Genomic DNA, 20000 nt, shown 5'->3' on the forward strand with positions numbered 1-20000 from the left:
GCGGAGTCTAGGGCCGATACGGGAAATAGAGCAGAATGCGAGAGAGAAAGGGTCGAGGCAAATGAGAAGAAAAGACAGCAAGAACAAGGCGAGAGAGGACCTGGGACAGAGGGCAGCCACCCGGAAGGGCAGAGGGGCTAGATGGCACACACAGGATCCCTAGGCAGAAGAAAGGCAATTATCACCCTCCCCTACACTGCTCCAGACGTTAAAGAGGTTGCCTGGTTTAATGTGTTTGGATTCAAAATGAGTTTCATTTAAGAGTTCGTGTCTAACACGGCGCGCGAACATGATCGGCCTCGAGAAAACAGCTGTTTAACATGTGTATTTCTGGGGCCGTGAAACAGGTGTGGAAACCGAAGCCCCACAGTCCGCGCCTCCGCGATAAGCGTCCGACGGTGAAGACTCCGCAACAACAGTTATCGTCGAGTCTAAATATGTTATCGGGCAAGTGATCGCGGAGGAGCAGCTGCTTATACAATGTACGAGGCAGCAGCCGAGGCGCGGAGTCGCCGCGTCCTTGTCGAGGTTCGGTTTCCTCATTAACAGTCGCGATCACTTCCTTTGCGATTGCTTGTCGGCCGCTCTCACACACGGGCGCGCTCGCAGATACACAAGCAAGACAAACAGGTGCCCAGCGACACATACACAGAATACCCACAACAGACTAAGCAAATCTTGCCTTCCTTTCTTCCTGTTTCTCTGCCCCTCTCTCTCTCTTCATTTAAATTCCTTTGTTGTGTGTTGTGTGTGTGTGTGTGTTGTGTGTGTGTGTGTGTGTGTGTGTGTGTGTGTGTGTGTGTGTGTGTGTGTGTGTGTGTGTGTGTACACACACACACACACACACACACACACACACACACACACACACACACACACACACACACACACACACACACACACACTCAATCTTACATGTTTATAAATAAAAAGTACATACACATCAAACACACAGATCCTAACCAAACACCAACACACGCGAACACACACACAAAGTAACACGCACTTTCATACCTCATCTACATAGCATACAGCGCCAATTTAAATTCATCCATGCACCTCCTTTCTTACTCACGAATCTCATCACCTTCGTTTAAACCTGGTAATTCGAAGCCAGCGTCCCTGCCTGCGACTCCGCGCGTGACCCGTCTAATAACTTTTCACCTTTAGGATTCACTTCATCGCCTCCGATCGAAGCTTTTTCTACTATTCCCTTATACAGTGGAATCACGCACTGGTTATTCCTGCTTTTTGTTTTCATTATTCCGGCTTTTTGTTTTGACTTTTTTATCTTATCTAAGGGTGATATTTTATCCTCATTTGTTATAAAAAGGGAATGACTACCAACGGTATACATAAAACTCGGCTTGGAAGGCCAATGCTCTTATAATCTTTGCAAACAGGATCAAGCAAGCTTTTATCTTATCTTTAATCTACAGTTTTATCCTGTCGCGGAAACCTTTGTAACATTAACCGGTACTAAAAGGATATGGCTGCCTACAAACAGGTTTAAGTCAGTACAGAGTTAATACCCATGATCTTTAAATAGGCCTAGCTAATTAAGGATCTTTTGAAGGGGGAGGAAACGGCTGTTGGAGAATTCTGGGCGTTATGTCATGCTATGCGACTACAGAAATGACAGATGACACGTGACACTGCTGTCCCTTTTTCCAAGTCTCTGTCAAGAGATCCATCTAAGTCAAGAGGTAATGAAGGAACGGAACGAGCGCTTCCTTGGAAACAGGTCAGGTCAGCGAGGGAACGGCTCTTGCTCGAAACAGGTGTAAGTGTGAATGTAATGTGATCCCTGAGGGCGAGGTTTGGAGAAGGGGGTCGAGGAGATACCCTGAACACAGGGTACGAGAAGGGACAGGCTACCATAACGAGGTAAATGCCGATATGCTGACTGACTGCTAGTTATTTCTACCTCCTGAGCGTCGCACAAGGAAGGATCTGGCATTCAGTGTCAATGTCAGTATAATCTCAGAGCTGCGTGTAGTTGGGTGGCACTGACAGATGACCACATATCCTTGAGCCATGAGCAGCCCCACAAAGACGTCCCTCTGTACAAACACAACTCTGTTTTACTAATTGGATATTTACAATCTCGCCACAGAGAAAAATGCGCTTATGATGATATTTTGCCCTGACACCGCCCCGCCACAAGGTCCGAGTCCAGCCGATATGCACATGAGTTCTAGGCATCCGCTCATGCCTTGTACTGGGCGCCCCTATAACAATGCGTGAGTATGGCCAGACATGTGCATTTGAGCACAACAGAGACTGCAATTAGCATCTGCGATCCTAAACAACACGAGCAAGACATCGGCAAAAAGATATTCTATAACACTTGGCAGCGCCAACCGAGATAACAGTGTACATCGAAGGTCGCCCTGGGCGGACGGGCATCATCATCCGGTGAGAGGTACTACCCGCATGCCCCTCAGGCGACCCTCTTTCTCCCTCTCTTTCCAACAATGATTATCTTTCAAGGGGAGAGACAAACTCTTCCTCCCAATGCTCCCCCATGTTGTGAAGAAGTTACGCCTGAAAACCTAACCAATTTCCCCCTTAAACCGGAAGAAAGTAATCCCCCAATGAGATATCTCCAGCTATAATGCCATAGAAAATCCGGTCAGCACATCAGGCCGACATTAGGAGCCATTAAATGCCACGGCAACCGGCGGGGCAGCTGGCGACAGCGTGGCTCGGCGTCCTCGCCAGACACATCCTCACCACTTAACTGCTCTTTCCAACTCTGCATTCTTACGCCACGGGACCGCCGCTTCTGCATGAGTAACGCACAGCTTTTGTTTGGCGGGGATCTGAGGTCGACCGCAAGGGGCTGAGAAATGCATAATCTAAAGGAGCCTGACTAACTCCACCTCTTGTTCTAACTCCATTTTTACTCATCAGTTAAAATACTAATGATCAGAGGCCAAAGGACAAAAAAGTTTATATTCTTCAACAACATTAGTAGACCATCATTACATATGACTTTACTAGCTACGCTCGTTAATAAACAATTTTTCTCCTCCCTCTCTCTCTTTCTCTCTCTCTCTCATCCTCACTCACTCACTCTCTCTCTTTCTCACCCTCCCTCACTCACTCACTCTCTCACCCTCCCTCACTCACTCACTCTCTCTCACCCTCACTCACTCACTCACTCACTCTCTCTCTCACCCTCCCTCACTCACTCACTCACTCTCTCTCTCTCTCTCACCCTCCCTCCCTCCCTCACTCACTCACTCTCACTCACTCACTCTCTCACCCTCCCTCACTCACTCTCTCACCCTCATTCACTCTCTCTCTCACTTTCACTTACTCACTCTCTCTCTCTCTCACCCTCCCTCACTCACTCTCTCTCTCTACCTCACACTCTCTCTCTCTACCTCACACTCTCTCTCTCTACCTCACGCTCTCTCTCTCTACCTCACTCTCTCTCTCTCTACCTCACTCTCTCTCTCTCTACCTCACTCTCTCTCTCTCCCTCACTCTCTCTCTCTACCTCACTCTCTCTCTACCTCACTCACTCTCTCTACCTCACTCACTCTCTCTACCTCACTCTCTCTCACCCTCACTCACTCACTCTCACCCTCACTTACTCACTCTCACTCTTTCACACTCACTCTCACTCTTTCACACTCACTCACTCTCTCTTTCACACTCACTCACTCTCTCTTTCACTCTCACTCATTCACTCTCTATTTCTCTCTTTCACTCTCACTCATTCACTCTCTATTTCTCTCTTTCACTCTCACCCACTCTCTCTTTCACTCTCACTCACTCTCTCTTTCTCTCTCACTCACTCTCTCTTTCACTCTCACTCACTCTCTCACTCTCTCTTTCACTCTCACTCACTCTCTCACTCTCTCTTTCACTCTCTCAATCTCTCTTTCACTCTCAATCACTCACTCATTCTCTCTTTCACTCTCAATCACTCCCTCTTTCACTCTCAATCACTCACTCTTTCACTCTCAATCACTCACTCTTTCACTCTCAATCACTCACTCTTTCACTCTCAATCACTCCTTCAATTTTTCACTTGCCCTCACTCCCTCATACTCTCTCACTCACTCACTTATTCTCTCACTCTCACGGTCATTCACTCAGTCCCTCTCCTATTTACTACCTTTCCCACTCCCTCACCCTTCCACGCACTCACTCTCATTCCCTCACCCTCCCATGCACCCATCCTCCCATGCACTCACCCTCCCACTCCCTCAACCTCCCACTCCCTCAACCTCCCACTCCCTCAACCTCCCACTCCCTCAACCTCCCACTCCCTCAACCTCCCACTCCCTCTCCCTCTCTATCCCGAGAGCTGCCCATTCATGTTTACTTTCCACCGCCTCTCCTCTCATCCCCCCTTCCCTCCCTCCCTCTCTTCCCCTCGCTCCTTTCCCCTCACATCGATCCTGAGCTATTTTGGAACACTTGGGGAAAAGGGTGGTCGGCGCTGCCGCTTTAATTGTCCTCTCGGGCCTACCTCTCGCGCCGCTCCTCCGTCCGTCTGCCTCCGCCTCCATCATCAACACGCACTCTCTCTCTCTCTCTCTCTCCCTCATTCTATTCCTTCTTCTCCTTCTTCCTCTTCCTCTTCCTTCCCCATCTCCTTTTCCCCCCTCAATCTCCACCTCTGTCGACTTCCTGTTCCTAATCTTCCTACTCCTCCTCCTCCTCGTCAGTCTGCTCATCATCATTATGAGTTCCCTCAGCCTCCTCCTCTTCTCCCCTTGTCTTCTCCTCCTCTTTTCTCCTCCTCTTCTTTTCTCCTCCTGCTCCTCTTCTTCTTCTTCCTTTTTCCTCTTCCTCCTCCTCCTATTTCCCTCCTCCCTCCTCTTCCCCTTTTCCTCCCTTTCTCCTTCTTCTTCTCACTTTTTCTCTTTTTTCTTCTTCTACTCCTTTTCCTATTATTTCTATTCCTTCTCTTACTCCTTCTCCTTCTTCTCCTCCTCCTCCTACTTATCAGCCCACTCACCTCCCCACCCTGGTGTCCTCCTGGCTGAACACGACCCGCCACCACCCCTTTGCCTGCCCCCCCCCACTCCCGCCGTCCCTCCCCACGGGTTTCTGAACAATGCCCCGATGTCACGCCTGTTGAACACGCCCCCGGCCGGCCCTCGTCTCCTCTGAACACGGCCCCGGGTGCGTGTCCTCCCTGCGGCTGCACGTTCGCCTGGGGCCCCCGAGTCCTGCTGCGGAGAACACGGGCCTCGTCGGTGTCCCCGCCTACCTGCTGGTGTCCGAGCATCGCCTCTCCCGCTCATCCTCGCCCTCTTGCGTGGCCGGTGAGCCCCTCTCCCGCCCTCCCATCCCCACCCCACTGGCAGGGGCGGGTGACCGACACCCAATACTTTACACGACAGTTTCTGGCTTCCTCTCTCTCTCTGCACCCTTTCTCCTCCCTTCCCCTCCCCCCTTTCGCTGTCTCTCTCTTTCTCTCTCTCCCTCTGCAGGCCACTTTTCCGTCTCTCGTCCACTCTTTTCCCCCGTCTGATCTTCCTTCCAGCCTGTGATTCTCTCCCCCATATACGTTCTTTATCACTCACTCTTTCACTCACTAACTCACTCACTCTCACTCACACTATTCACCTTAACGCAATGCAATTAAACCCGGAGGTTACAATCAGACAGTCATCAAATCCCCTTTTCCCTCAAGACGGCGCTTTTATGGGTGACCGATTGTAATCCCCGCCCATCAAAATCGCCCAAATCTCCTGGGGCCACCGCCTTCCAACTCACAGCTCAACTGATCTAGTTATCATGGATCAGTTCTGTACGCAAATTAGCCAGCATCAGATCAAAAAAGAAAAAAAAAATGTGTGCGTGCGAGCGTGCATTACGTGAAAGAGTAAGTGTACTTGTAAGTGTTCGTATCCATGTTCGTGTACGCGTTAGTGGGTACTGGCGTGTGGGTACATGCATCGTGCGTGGGTGTGTACGTGCATGGATGCTTATCACGCGTTCGGCAAGGTTATGCGGATGTAATGCTCTAACACTATCAAACTCCATTTCGACCTCTCCGTTCACGACTGCGCCTGAACGCCTTGGAAGAGCACGGGGGAGGGGGGGGGAGTAATTTCTAAGAGAATATGAAACGCTCGGAGAATTTATTTATAGGAAGGCTTAAGAATGAGGGAGAAAGTAATCAGGGGGGGCAGAGAGCGAGAGGGAGGGAGAGGGTGAGGGAGAGGGAGGGATACCGAGAGGGAAAGGGAGAGGGAGGGGGAGGGGGAGGGGGAGAGGGAGGGGGAAAGGGAGAGAGAGAGAGAGAGAGAGAGAGAGAGAGAGAGAGAGAGAGAGAGAGAGAGAGAGAGAGAGAGAGAGAGAGAGAGAGAGAGAGAGAGAGACAGACAGAGGGGGGAGGGGGAGAGAGAGAGGGAGAGGGAGAGAGAGAGAGAGAGAGAGAGAGAGAGAGAGGGAGGGAGGGAGGGAGGGAGGGAGAGAGAGAGGGAGGGAGGGAAGGAGGGAGAGAGAGAGGGAGGGAGGGAGAGAGAGAGGGAAGGAGGGATAGAGAGAGGGAGGGAGGGATAGAGAGAGAGAGAGAGAGAGACAGAGAGGGAGAGGAAGAGGGAGAGAGAGGAGAGGGAGAGGGAGAGGGAGAGGGAGGAGGAGAGAGAGAGAGAGAGAGAGAGAGAGAGAGAGAGAGAGAGAGAGAGAGAGAGAGAGAGAGAGAGAGAGAGAGAGAGAGAGAGAGAGAGGGAGGGAGAGAGAGAGAGAGAGAGAGAGAGAGAGAGAGAGAGAGAGAGAGAGCATACTATAGTATAAGTAAAACCAACGAAACAGACTACGTATTAAGAAAAGAAAAGAAAAAAAACTAAAGCAAAAATTATCGCCCATTTGCCCGTCAACACCGCTGCCATCTTCACATACCCACGCCCCTCTGAAGCCGAATCCTGCACGTCCCTCACCACGCCCACGGCCGCCCGCATACCCACCTGCTTATCAACAAGGAGATGCCTACGCGGAACCCTCAGTGTATATACACACGAATCTTGCCCGCCCTCACTCGGGAAAATAAATAGTAGCGCTCAGGGAGGCGAGAGGTGGGGGAGGGGGAGGGAGAAAATGTGGAGGAGGAGGGAGAAAAATTATGTGGAGGAGAGTGAGGAGGAAAAGGAAGAGGTACCAATCAGAATGGGGCAGAAGGGAGAAGGCAGGATGAAGACAGGAGGGGAGGGAAGGAAAGGGGCGAGGGAATTGGGCGGAGTCGAAAGGAAGAGATGGGGAAGGGGGAGGGAAGGGGAAGGAGAGGGGAAGTGAGGGGAGACGAAGGGGAAGGGAGGAGAGAGGAGTGGAAGGGGAAGGGAGGAAACCGGAGGGGAGGGGATGTTAGGATATATATATATATATATATATATATATATATATGTATATATATATATATATATATATATATATCTATGTATGTATATATATATATATATATATATATATATATATATATATATAAATATATATATATATATGTATGTATATATATACACATATGTATATAATATATATATATATATATATATATATATATATATATATATATGGTATGGTATAGCATGGGCGGGGAGGGGAAAGTGAGTGGGTACGGGAGTGAAAAGGGGAGAGGTAAAGAGAAAGAGAAGCGCAAAGAAAGTGGAAAAGGGGGAGGAAAAGGAAAAGCGGGATAAAAAAAGGAAAGTGGGAAAAGAGAATACGAGAGAATCGGCCAACAAGGGAGAGGGGGAACTAGAAAGAGAAATGGGAGGGGAGAGTGGGAGGGGCAGGGGAGAAGGTTCAGGCGATGAGAGCGTTGCTGGGTTCACAGCGGGCGTGGGAGATCGCCCCGCCCCCTCCAGCGTAAACACGGCCCTCATCTCTCGGGACAGACGAGGGCAGAGACGGCAATGTGACGTGCGCTCCGAGGAACGGACCCGTGTGACGCTGACGGGGCATCATCGCCTCCAGCACCCAGCGGCCACAAAGGGTGATAAAATACACAAGGCCCTTAGTAACAGCGAGAAAATCGCCCACACCACCGCCACCTGAAGCAGCACTTGCGCCCAAAGAGAGGAGATAGAATACAGCCAATGCTCTGTCGACGCGGCTTCCTTAAGGCTATTAATCTATTTCCGAGGAATCAAAACTTTCCGCCCTTGACGTCACATCAAATCTTCATATCTGCGGATCAAATACAAGTACGTGCTATATGATGAACTTGGATGAGAAATCGGATGGTAACGATAATAACAACGATGATAACAATACTATTGACAATATTAAAAATTATTATGATCATCATCATTATAACAATAGTAAGAAAACCATCACAACCATCAGCAGCAGCAGCAGCAGCAAGACGGCGAGAAAGAAAAAAAAAAGCCAAACGCATCTCAGTGACGTTACTAGGATTGCACTATAAACAAATTCCACAAAATCAGAGAAAAAGTTATCTGATGTTCACATTCATGCGGATAATTAAGATAGTGTGAAATGGTTGTGAGTTCAACCGTGAGACGGTAGGAGGAGGGTTATCAATAGAGATGAAAAATAAGATTGTTATATAATGAATATTGAAGGAGCAGGAGGAGTAGGGTAACAAGAGAGGGGAGTAAGAAAAGGAGAGAAGGCGGGGGAGGGGGGAAAGGAGGGGAGAAAGGGGGAAAAGGAGGAAACCGCAAAACAAGGGCCCAGCGGGAGAGGAGGACGAATAACAATTCCTTTGGCTTTTGGCTTTATGGTGTGCCGATCCACTGACACCGCCTCCATCCACTTCGTTCCAGAAAGGATCTGCAGAGAGGCGAGGCAAAGCAAAGACTTTAGCCAAACTACAGATCCCTTAAAACTAAAAATAAAATAATTAAATAAATAAATAACCAGCTGCAACATTACTTTTCATAACCTCTTCCCAGAACCTCACTCCAACGGGACGCTGTAATGTTGTGAGGATACCCAAGGAGGATACCAGCCTTAATATTTTCGAGGCTACTTAACGAGGCTACTTATGCCCGACGATCTGGTCGAGTGGCAACCCGCCCCTGCTCGAACCACGCCTACAAGAAGTTCGTCCATCCCCCCCTTACTTTCAATCGACATTAGTGGACTTCAATTATCATGTGACGCATTTCTGTTTGTTTTTCATTCAGCTAAAGATGCTGCACTGCGGTACCTGTGCATTGGGCTGCAACTGAACAACCTAAGATTCATTAGGGTAACATATGGACACAATCATAAAATCATAATGGAAAAAATAATTGAAGCTAATGAATACATAAACAAACAAATTAATAAAACTATTAAAATTTAACTTCTCTGCAAAAAGTAAAACAAAACAATCAGACGACACTACGCACACTACACGGACAGAAGAACCGCTTCAGTCGCACACGGCAATAAGGCAATAAAAGACCCACACATCCAAACACACGGTAAAGAATAATCAAAAGTGATGGTCTTGAGCATGGGGAGGGGAGCGGAAGGGCAGCTCATCGGTATAGAGGTGGGAGGGGGAGGGAAGAGGAGGAGAGGGGAAGGGGAGGGAAGAGGAAGAGCGGAGAGGGTGACAAAAAAGGAAGGAAAGGGGAGGGAAGAGGAAGAGCGGAGAAGGTGAGAGAAGAGGAAGAAAAGGGGAGGGAAGAGGAATGACGGAGAAGGTGAGAGAAGGGGAGGAGCGGGGAAGAGGAAGGAAGAAGAGGAGAGGGGAAGGTTTAGGAAGATCGGGAGAGGGGAAGGGGAGGGAATAGGAGGAGAGGGTAAGGATAGGCAAGAAGAGGAGAGGGGAAGGATAGGCAAGAAGGGGAGAGGGGAAGGGTAAAGAAGAGGAGTGGGTGAGGGAGGGGGAGGGAAAGAAATGGCCAAGGGAGGGGAGGGGAAAGCAGAGAGCGGAGAGGGAGTCTAGGGAGGGGATAGAAGAGGTGAGGGGGAGCGAAGACGGGAGCTGGGAGGGGTAGGGAGAGGGGGGAGGGACGGGCTGTAAGGATGAGGCGTGACCACTACACCATCAATAATTAGCGGTGCGCGGCGATAGCAGGGGATCATTCCACACCGCAGGCCCGTTTAGTCATCCCTGCCGCTGCACCTCCGAGCCTCGTTAACACGCGTCGACGGCTCGTCCTCGCGCGCGCCTCGCCCTCGACGACCGCTCCGCACGCGAGGGAAAGATGCCCATATATTTCCTAAGGGAATATCAAGAGCCCAAAGAGAAGAATCCTTAAGTAGAGTGCCCTCCTGTCGTGACCCCCACCCGCGGGATCAATTAGCTGACCAAAGCTCGTGCTGAGGATACCTTTTAAGGAAATGAACTTGAATGTAAGATCTATATAGCCTTGTACCTGTCGACCACATCCTAAGGAACTAATATATAAGACTGCATATATAGTGGATACAAAAACTTCAGGCCTTCCTTCAGTTTTGGGTATATCTAATTTCAGACAAATATGCATATAAAACAATTTAATAGAATTTCAAAAAATGACAATATAATTTTCCCAAACTGTACATACTTTCTGCGGAGTGGATGTAGACACAAAGTGTAAACAACACACCATCTAGGTCCGCACTACAACATGATAAATAAAAACGGTATAACAAAGGCGAGAGTGCTTCCCAAGAACTGTTTGGTCAAAGGAGAGGCGTTACTTGAGAAGAGACCGCTGGGTCCGTGTCCGGTTGCACAACTGCAAACATGCAACGCCGCGCCTGCTTGTAGATCGCGTAGTGATAACACAAGCTCTTCCTATGGGAGGCGTCTCGGCCATCGCTTCATGCCCACCCGCAGCATATCGAAAATGTCCGTCAGCTGATTATGGCGACATCATGTAGACCAAGTACCTTTAGCCGCAGGTGGGAACCGTCATCGCTCCTGTTACCTTTGGCCGCATCGCCATTTGTGGTCGCAAAGCCATTAGGCTATTTGTATATCTTGATGATGTAGTTAGTCTCGCGGGACTCGAAATTTCGGAGCAGTATGGTACAGGAAGTAATATGAGTGAGTGTGTGTGGGCCCGGCAGATTTCCCTTATCGCCTGATAGTCACCTGGTCGTTACTCATACTGGACGATGACGTCAGAGGATTATTCTAACAGATAACGAGAGCTTTTATCGCAGGTATAAAGCGGGGGGGGGGGGGGCACCAGGGGAGAGAGCAGCGGGGGCCAAAGGATACGATCAGAAGCCGCGAGTAGAACCGCTACCGAAGGGCGAGGCCGAACATTTCAGGTTCATTAGAGGCTCGAGTGTCGCATTTCGACCCTGGCTGCGGCCACGGCTGTTTGCGGCCGAGCATCACGTGCCGCGAGCGAACGCGCATGAGAGAGAAAGAGAACCATCTAACAAGCGATGACGACGGAGATAGAGATAGAGACACAGAGAGAGGGAAGGAGGAAAGGAGGTAGACAAAAGGAGAAGGAAAAAGGAGGGGTGAGGGAGGGAGGGAGGGAGGGAGGGAGGGAGGGAGGGAGGGAGGGAGGGAGGGAGGGAGGGAGGGGGAGGGAGGGGGAGAGATAGACGAGACAGACGAGATAGACGAGATAGATAGATGGATAGATAGATAGATAGATAGATAGAGAGTCAAACATAGAAATCAAACATGCATGAATGAAAAATACGGGCGTGTTAAGAAAGGGACAGCGAAAGATGGGCGTGGTTACATAAGATGGGCGTCTCCTCCCTTTCCCCTTCAGCAAGCCGCCGCCCTCGCCCTGCACCATACAAGGGCCTGCCACAGGGGTTCGCGGCCACCTGTTGCACCCTGCCAACACCCTGTAACGGCCATTGCCAACATTTCCAGCGTCGCGGTCCAATGAACTCCCTATGGAAATGACAAACAATATAGCTAATAAGAGTGGATATTATGATGACTGCAATGTTAGTGGCGCTAGTGACAACGGACGGTTTCTGATTATGATAATGATTACGATGATGATGATAATGATATTACCATGATAATAGTACGATGATAACAAATATAAAAGCAAATCAATAGAGCCAAACTAATACAAAAGAACACTCCAGCCATAACGATTTGGAAGCATTTCACGCCCGTTATTACGCTGCCTTACTCGCCTTGATGACGTCACATGCACGGTACACTCACCAAAGCCAGTCTGCAACACCTCGCTCACAAAAGATACTTGTCGAATCGACTCACCTGCAAAGAAAATGTAAAATGATAATGATAATAAGGTAATAATAATAATAATAATAATAATAATAATAATAATAATAATAATAATAATAATAATAATAACAATAATAATAACAATAGTAATAATAGCAATAATAATAATCATAATAATAGCAATAATAATAATCATAATAATAACAATAATAACAATTAATAATGTAATTGATAATAATGATCACTATAATAATAAGAAGAATAATATCAACCAAAATAATAACAACACCAATAATAAATATAAAAGTAACGATAATGAGCAAGATGATAATGATAATAGTCAACATGATCATCATTATACAATAATAGTAAAAATAATAAGAACAATAATAATAACATAATCATAATTATATTAACAATCACAATAATAGTTGATGATGATGATGACAAAAACAATAATGATAATAATAACAATCTCTATAACGACAACAATAATAATAATATAAAAATAAGAAGGAAAAAAAAAGAAATGATACCAAAAAATATTAATAGTAAAATCACAAAATAAAACACAAGAGAACGATAATAATTACGACGACGAAGATGGTGGCAAACTTGAAGAACAAGAACAACAAAACAGCAGCTAAAGATGAAGAAACCGCACACAGGTGATCGTTAACTGAGATTTTGGTATATTTGTACTTCTAAATCTTATAATATTCGGCCATGATAACGAAGACTGACTCATGGGCTTTACAGACTGTTCTTATCTTCAACTTCTGATAGGAATTATTGCGAAGACTGATCATGGTGTCGATAAATCTAATCACTGGATAAGACACAATAAAAACGACCTTGTCAATTGATCCCTAAATCAAACCAGATTCGCAGACCAGATGGCGCATCGCAAACATCTTAATCCTACTTCGGGTTGAAGCGCCACACAAAACGAGCGGGCAGTGTGGCTGGACCCGTCGCCGCCGCCGCCAAGGAGCGAGGAAAGTGGCCTCTCGCCCGGCTACGACTGGTCACAAGTAGCTGGCCAGGACGGGTGATAAATCGCCGCAGGTCGGTGACAACTCTGGCCGGAGCAGGTTACTTGACCTGGGCTACTGGAGGGCTGACCCCGGGGCGTCCCCGTGGTGTTCCCCAGGGGAGGGATGCTGGTTGTGACTGCTGGACAGAGGCAGGAAAAAATGAAGGTATCTCGGGAGGAGGATGAAGGCGAAGAAGCCTCGGGAGATGCCCGGAGTCCGGAGCGTCTTGGAGCCACGCAAAGTGGATGCGTTGAGGTGAACGTCCCCTGCCAAGCCATCGCGCACCACGCCGCGCCGATTATTCCGGACCTCGAAGTAAATATAACAATTAAACAAAAGATGTGAGAATGCTAGGCAGGACTCCACTCATGAACCCTGAAAGAAATCCGAGATCCGTCTCACAGCCTGGTCGGTGGTGCAATATAAGTGCAGGAAGTATATTTTCAAACTGACACCATAAAAAAATCCAAACTTTTACAACTGAATGAGACGTTGTCGAGTTTCACAATCCAGATAAGACGTTTTCTCATCTACGTGGTGCTAAATTTCGTAAACCAATATCCGTCAACTTCCTCAATCCGAATTCTTAAATCCAATTTGCGAATACTCCAGTTTCATCAGCATAAGCAACAGCGTGAAAGATACAAATGTCCAGATAAGCAAACATATCCTTGGTACAAAACATTTACACACTCTCCATAAAGCGCTCCATCCATTTACACACGCAAGCACACAAAGCCCGATCCCACGCACAACGTCCCGCAGGAAATCATACCAAGCATAAACAACCCCATCGTCACATCCTGCTTGCACACTTCAGACACGTTCGAAAGGAAATCTTTGCTCTCTGCCGTTCACCTGACCCACCAAAGAGCCTTGAACACAGGGCACATTTTGCCATACATCAATTAACGCGCCACGATACAAAAAGCAGAATCTTGCAAACGTATGCAAATAAAATCTGCCACCGACAGAGTCCTGCCTTTAAGTGTGTTCAGAATTTAACCCATACCCTAAACAATTATTCTTACATCCTATGAACTCTTCCCATTTATAAATATTCCTCAGTGCTTTTGCGGTTTCTACGGTCTTCTTCGCTTAATACTTGCTGCAGTGTTTTCGCATTTCATAATCCACCCATTAAAAGGGGCAAGAAAGATCCTCCTATCGTTACCTTCACATTATGCTCCTCTAGTTCTCATCTGCATCTTACACTTGACAACTAAAGCTTCCTTGGAGGTAAAAAGAAATGCCAGCGAGCAGGCATCCCGCATCCCTTTCGGAGATGCTTCCCGCCCTCGCTCTATCCCTGACCCGGCACTGAGCTGGCATCAAAACACCTCGTGCGCCGCCGCCTGATATGGCGTCCAGTCAGAGGAGTGCGCGGGAGGGGGTCATGACATTGGATTCTTGACGCCGCGCCAAATGGCACTCTCGAACCCTACTTGGAATGTCTCTTTGTAACCCTGTTATGTCCTGTCGGTTATGCCCGACTGTCTCTTTGACAGAAACGCTTCACTTTGAAGCACTCATTAACAAAATTAGCAATAAAGATTTTTTCTGCTGATTCTTTACGCCCTGAGCACAATGAGTACATTCCACCTCCACCCCACTTGGCTGGCAACAATTCACTCCTACGTGCCTTTACGCCACACCTAGCACACGCCATCCGGCCAGACTCATCAGATGTGACAAGCAACACCCGCTTCCTCCCTCTCTCACTCTCACTCACACACTCACTCATTCTCACATCCTCACTCTCTGACTCACTCACTCACTCACTCACTCACTCACTCACTCACTCACTCACTCACTCACTCACTCACTCTCTCACTCTCTCACTCCGCCCGCCACTCTTGCTTCCACCCCGGCCACGCCCAGCAACATCAGCACTCGCCCAGCACCGCACTCGACCACGTGTAGCTCGCCTTCGCACTGGGGTCGTCGCTGTCACACCTTTGCCCGCTCGTAACTCTACTTCTTCCCCTTTCTTTTCTTTCGCCTCCCCTCGCCTCCCTCATCGTTCACGCCGCTGGCCCGTCTAGCATGAGTGGGCGTGGCCAACGTGTGATCTACGGCGTCCGAACACTTCATTCTCACGTCCACGTCAAATGCGCTGGCTGGGAAGCGGTAGGGTGGGAGCGTACAGGCTCGTTTCCCTCGCCGTATCATGAGCTCATGAAGGCAAAATATGAGTCCCTTGACAGCCCTATATAATAACAATGTACTTCGTGATTAAATACAGAGTGTAAGAATTACATGCAACTGCACCGAGAAACCAAATGGCGTATACATGCAACGGCCAGAGTTCAGGCTGGTGTAAATAAGTATCAGAATGAATAATGGGCCAAGTAATAGTGGTAGTAGAATTTGTAAGCGTTAGCACACATGTAAGGGCCGTGGATACAACGCACGAGAAGGGAGAGAAACACACTCACAGCACAGATAAGAGTTTTGGTCGTGCGACGAAACACATGGGGGATAGGAAAAGCCGGAAGAGAGTATGGGAGGACGGGACAGATAGGTAGAGGGAGGAAAGGAGGAGGTAAGGGAGGGATGAAGGAAGGCTGTAAAGGAGGGAGAGGAGGAGGCGGCAAGGGGAGGATGAAGGAAGGATGTAAACGAGGGGGAGGAGGAGAAGGTAAGGGATGGAAGGAAGGAGTTAAGGGGGGGGGGGATGGAGGAAGAAAGAGAAGGAGCGAAGGAAGGAAGGAGGTAAGGGAGGGGTGGTGGAGGAAGTAAGAGAAGGAGGGAAGAAGGTAAGGAGGAAGTAAGGGAGGGATGAAGGAAGGATGTAATGGAGGGAGGGAGGGGGTGGGGGAAGTAAAGGGGGGAGGGAGGGGGGGAGGGAAGGAACACTTGCAAGGAACTTGACCAAATATTTATTGCTAGACGGCTGCGGCGACGCTCCAACACGCTCGTCGACGGCCGCGTTGGGGCAGATGGCGATCGGGACGGAGGAAAGTTTACGGTAAAACACGCGGTAAGGGTGTAACAGCAAATGGATAAATAAGCTGGCTGTGGAAATGAAGGCAGAGAGAAAGGTAAGAGAACGAAAAAACGACGAAATTCGGAAGTGGGGGAATAAAGGGAAGGGCAGGCCTTAGAAAGAAACACAGGAAACCACACAGTACTTTATACAAATAGTGTACGTAAAACTGATTACCGCAGAAATATGTAGAGTATATGCGAAAAGTTTACTCGAGGCATAAGAAAGTAACTGTAACTTGCAGTAGAAGAGAACAACAATAGGCGGAAGAAACAGAAGAGAAAGAAAAGGGAAAAGTACAAAAGACCCACAGAAAACCTCTGCCACATTGTAAAAATAAAAGCTTCAACCCTGGCAAAAGACACTTGTCTCTCACCTTCCTAACGAATTCCGCAACACGATTTCGTTCAAAAGAGAGACACGCCTGTTTCGATTATTTTTTGAGGACAACAAAAATAAAATTTTAAGAAAATGATGTTTTCAATGAAGTGCTATGTAACAGTTAAAGGGAAGGTAGACTTCAAAGACGAAGAGGAGTTATGATCAAAGGAAAGAAATAGTTGTTCATAATTAGTAATTACTGCTTCTCCGGCCAAGTTGACGGATCGTTACAAAGCAGAAAAAGTCAGTGACACTGTCACCGAACGGTCGGCCATGCATGAAACACCATTTATAAGAATGACACGTGTACGTGATCTTGTCGACATTTCCGTTGGAACATTACCGTTCGTCGGGTGAGCCAAATAAAGCCTTCTTTCGAGTCTATTCCATCCTCTATTAACTCCTGACCTAATTCAATTCGACTCACTTCATCGAAGGATTGGAAACATTTTTACTTAAACGCGCGGTCCAAAGCGTGAAAAACTGCGGCGAGTCTTCGTTGTTGTTGTTTGCACATTGTTTTCTTGACATTGGGATGCCGTTTGAGTATGAATGGTACTTGTGTCGTCGGAATGGCGCCTTGGCCCAACACCCCCTATCCAAGTTCTTTTAACGCTGCCCGCCTTGTGCGGCGCTTTTCGAGGTGCCAGTCATGACACAGGACTTTTGGCCGTGACTTTGCATTAAACAACAACATGAAACAATCGCATCAGCCGTTATCTTCGAAGGAGCGACTGCAGTCCCTCATGCCCTCTCCTTCCCCGTACTTGCACATTGCAAGGCCTGTGCACAACGGACAGGCAGGTTGTTCGCACTCGCTCTGGCTGCGGTCGCGAGGCAATTTCGCGTGGTAACCGCGGCAGGGAGCTTCCCTGCTTGCGGTAATTAAAAGCCCTGTCTGCGGTCGCCGTACTTGCGCGGCCGATGATCGGGTTAGTCGTCATGGCCGCGATGTGATCAAAAGGCGCCCCTTGAAATAAACAGGAATACTGGCAGCTGAGCCTCGTTGCCGTCTCAGCTCCCGCTTCTCCCTCCCTGAGAACGGCGGGGAGACGTTCCGGGGAGCGTTAACACGGCATTACAAACGTGGCATGTGGCTACTTCCGCCTCCTCGCCTTCCGGTCCCTCCTCCTCTCCTTCTTCCCCTCCCTCCTGAGCTTCATCTACTTAGAAATGCCATGCTTCGCTCCTCTACTTCACTGATGCGAAAGAAAACATTTCCCTTGTCCCACTATCATGTAAATAGGATATCTGGCAAGCCGGTATCCGTCAAACAAACTAATAACACAGGATGTTAGGATGTGTTTATGTCGAGCTGAAGCATAAGTAGCTCTTAAAATGCTGCCAAGAATATCACCGCTTCCTTAACCTTCAGGGTAATAGCGTCACAGGCAAAAATATCGGTGAATTACACATTTTATTAAAATGGTCGCCTGGTTATCGAGCTACTGATATAGCAGTCACAAATGAGCAAAATCAAGTAGTGAAAATAATTGTAATAATCTGAGATTTTTTTTCGAAATCACACCTTACAAAGCCCATCTTTCCCAGCGCCAGCGAGGAGCTACCCCCGATGTACGCGATGCCGGGAGGTACGCCCGACTCGTGGTCGTCTCCTCGGAAATCCTCTGACGAGCGAAGGGGCTTGCCACGGCAACAGGCTAATCTGGGTGTCTGAAATCCTTGCAAAATCGACGCAGTTCTAAAATTAACTCCATTACAAATATATCCCTAACGATCTACCAATTTGTCAGCATTATCCTGCATTAATCCTGGCCACGATGCACTAATCCTGCACAGCCATCATTTTCAGGCACTCCATCCCGCAGACGGGTGCAACACTGTATCCTAAGGGTATGGTGAGCACTACCATTCTGCCTCATTACGACTTCCCAGGGAAAAAACCAAGCTGTCTCTATGGTGCTGGGAACGGCAACCGAAACCAAAGGGCGGTTAGCATAAACACGTGTAACAGTTTACGGGGTTCGTGTAAACAATTTTGTGTCGCCCTTCCCTGCCCCCTGTCCCCCTGCCCCCTTCCAGCATGGATCTAGCACCGTGAAAAAAACACGATAAATGACGTTACTGAGGCCGGTGGAGACATCATTTTTCTAGAATGTAACTCATGATCGAGTTTTTCTTTCTGTTCTGATTAGCCACACAAGGAAACAAAACAAGAGGCGGAGGTGGCAGTGAGCGGTTCTTGAGGCATCTTCAGATTCTTCAGATGGGTATCATCCAATCACGGCGTAGCTTGCCTTCGCTCGCACGGACCAAATGTAAACAAACCAGTTCAGATCCTGTTACAAATATTATTCTCACTTTTTCGAACTCCCACACACATCGGCTTGGGCGGGCTACAATTACTTGCTCGCCTGGCTGGCAAAATAGAAAATTAAAGGTCTGTGACACAATAACAATAGATGCAGGAAATGTGCAAGGGTAACGCCGGCTTCATAAGGATTTGGACTGCAGCAATTCGCCCAGAATAGCGTTTTCATAATTATTGCCACTCCACAGTACGAATGAAGAGAGCTGCCCTCTGCAATTAAAACAAAGTAAACAAGCAAGTCAACGAGGAGTAACTCAAGAACACGTGTATGATAAACACGGCTTGATCCTTGAAAATTCTTACGTTACAAGAAAGAAGGTTATTCGCCAGACGAACGGAGGGAGCACAACACGTGAAGGACAAACAGACTGCTCCCTCGATTTTACGACCTGCGCACGAGAACATGGCATGTTCTTGCACTTCTTCGTGATGCTGCATCGCTCTCAAGGCGATGCAGCCCGCGTAGGAAGAACGCCCATTTTCCTTTCCCTGCGTCGTGTCCTCTTGAGAGATCCCCAGACGTCGGCCATTTATCCCTCGTGTCCTAAAAGTCCTCTTATCGCCGCCTCCCCTTTTTCCTTGTCCCCAGCGGCAGGTTGGCTAATGGTCCTGCCGCGAGTCAATGTGCTCTGTCCTGCATGCGGTCGGCGAAGGAGTGACGTCAACGCGAGCCAGCGCAGCTATTCCTGTTACACATCCGCCCCCTCCATCTGATATTTTCGAACAAACCACTGTCAGGCACAGACATTCTGACTCTTCTGTATCATACTTTATCTCCACGTCTGCCTCTGCCCCTCCCTCTTCCCCATTCTCCTTTTTTCTACTCCCTTTCCTCCTCCTCCTCCTCCTCCTCCAATTGAACATCATCCTCATCCTCCTCATCCATACTCCTTTTCTTATCTTACTTCTTTCATTTACTCACTCGCTCTGTCTCCCTCCCACTCACTGCATTCCCGACACGCCTGATAAGGTAGCTCAGGGCACTACAGGCCTATACCCTTCCAAATTTGCCGTCACCTCACCCAAACCTAATTAGCGCCATCACTCAAACAGCATCATCGATCTCCTTAGCGCCCATCGCAATATCTTGGCAGCCCCATCACTAACATTTTGCACAACACAACGCAAGCCTCGCCGAAATGTACACACTGCTGCACCGCCATGAAA

The 20000-nt window shown here is 48.2% G+C and overlaps 1 protein-coding gene across 3 annotated transcripts in view; it reads right to left on the reverse strand.

The window, feature by feature from the left end:
• ena (ENAH actin regulator enabled) overlaps positions 1-20000 on the reverse strand; it is a 125417-nt gene that overhangs the window by 70608 nt on the left and 34809 nt on the right. The window contains exon 1 of one of the 3 annotated variants that reach the window (XM_070122089.1): positions 14306-14761. The exons of the other annotated variants lie outside the window; for them this stretch is intronic. The gene's annotated coding sequence lies outside the window, so the exon portion shown is untranslated. Of the gene's footprint in view, positions 1-14305; positions 14762-20000 lie in introns of those variants that run through there. 3 annotated transcript variants of the gene reach the window in all.

This window comes from Penaeus vannamei, chromosome 5 (assembly GCF_042767895.1).
Source record: "Penaeus vannamei isolate JL-2024 chromosome 5, ASM4276789v1, whole genome shotgun sequence".
Lineage (NCBI taxonomy): Eukaryota > Metazoa > Arthropoda > Malacostraca > Decapoda > Penaeidae > Penaeus > Penaeus vannamei.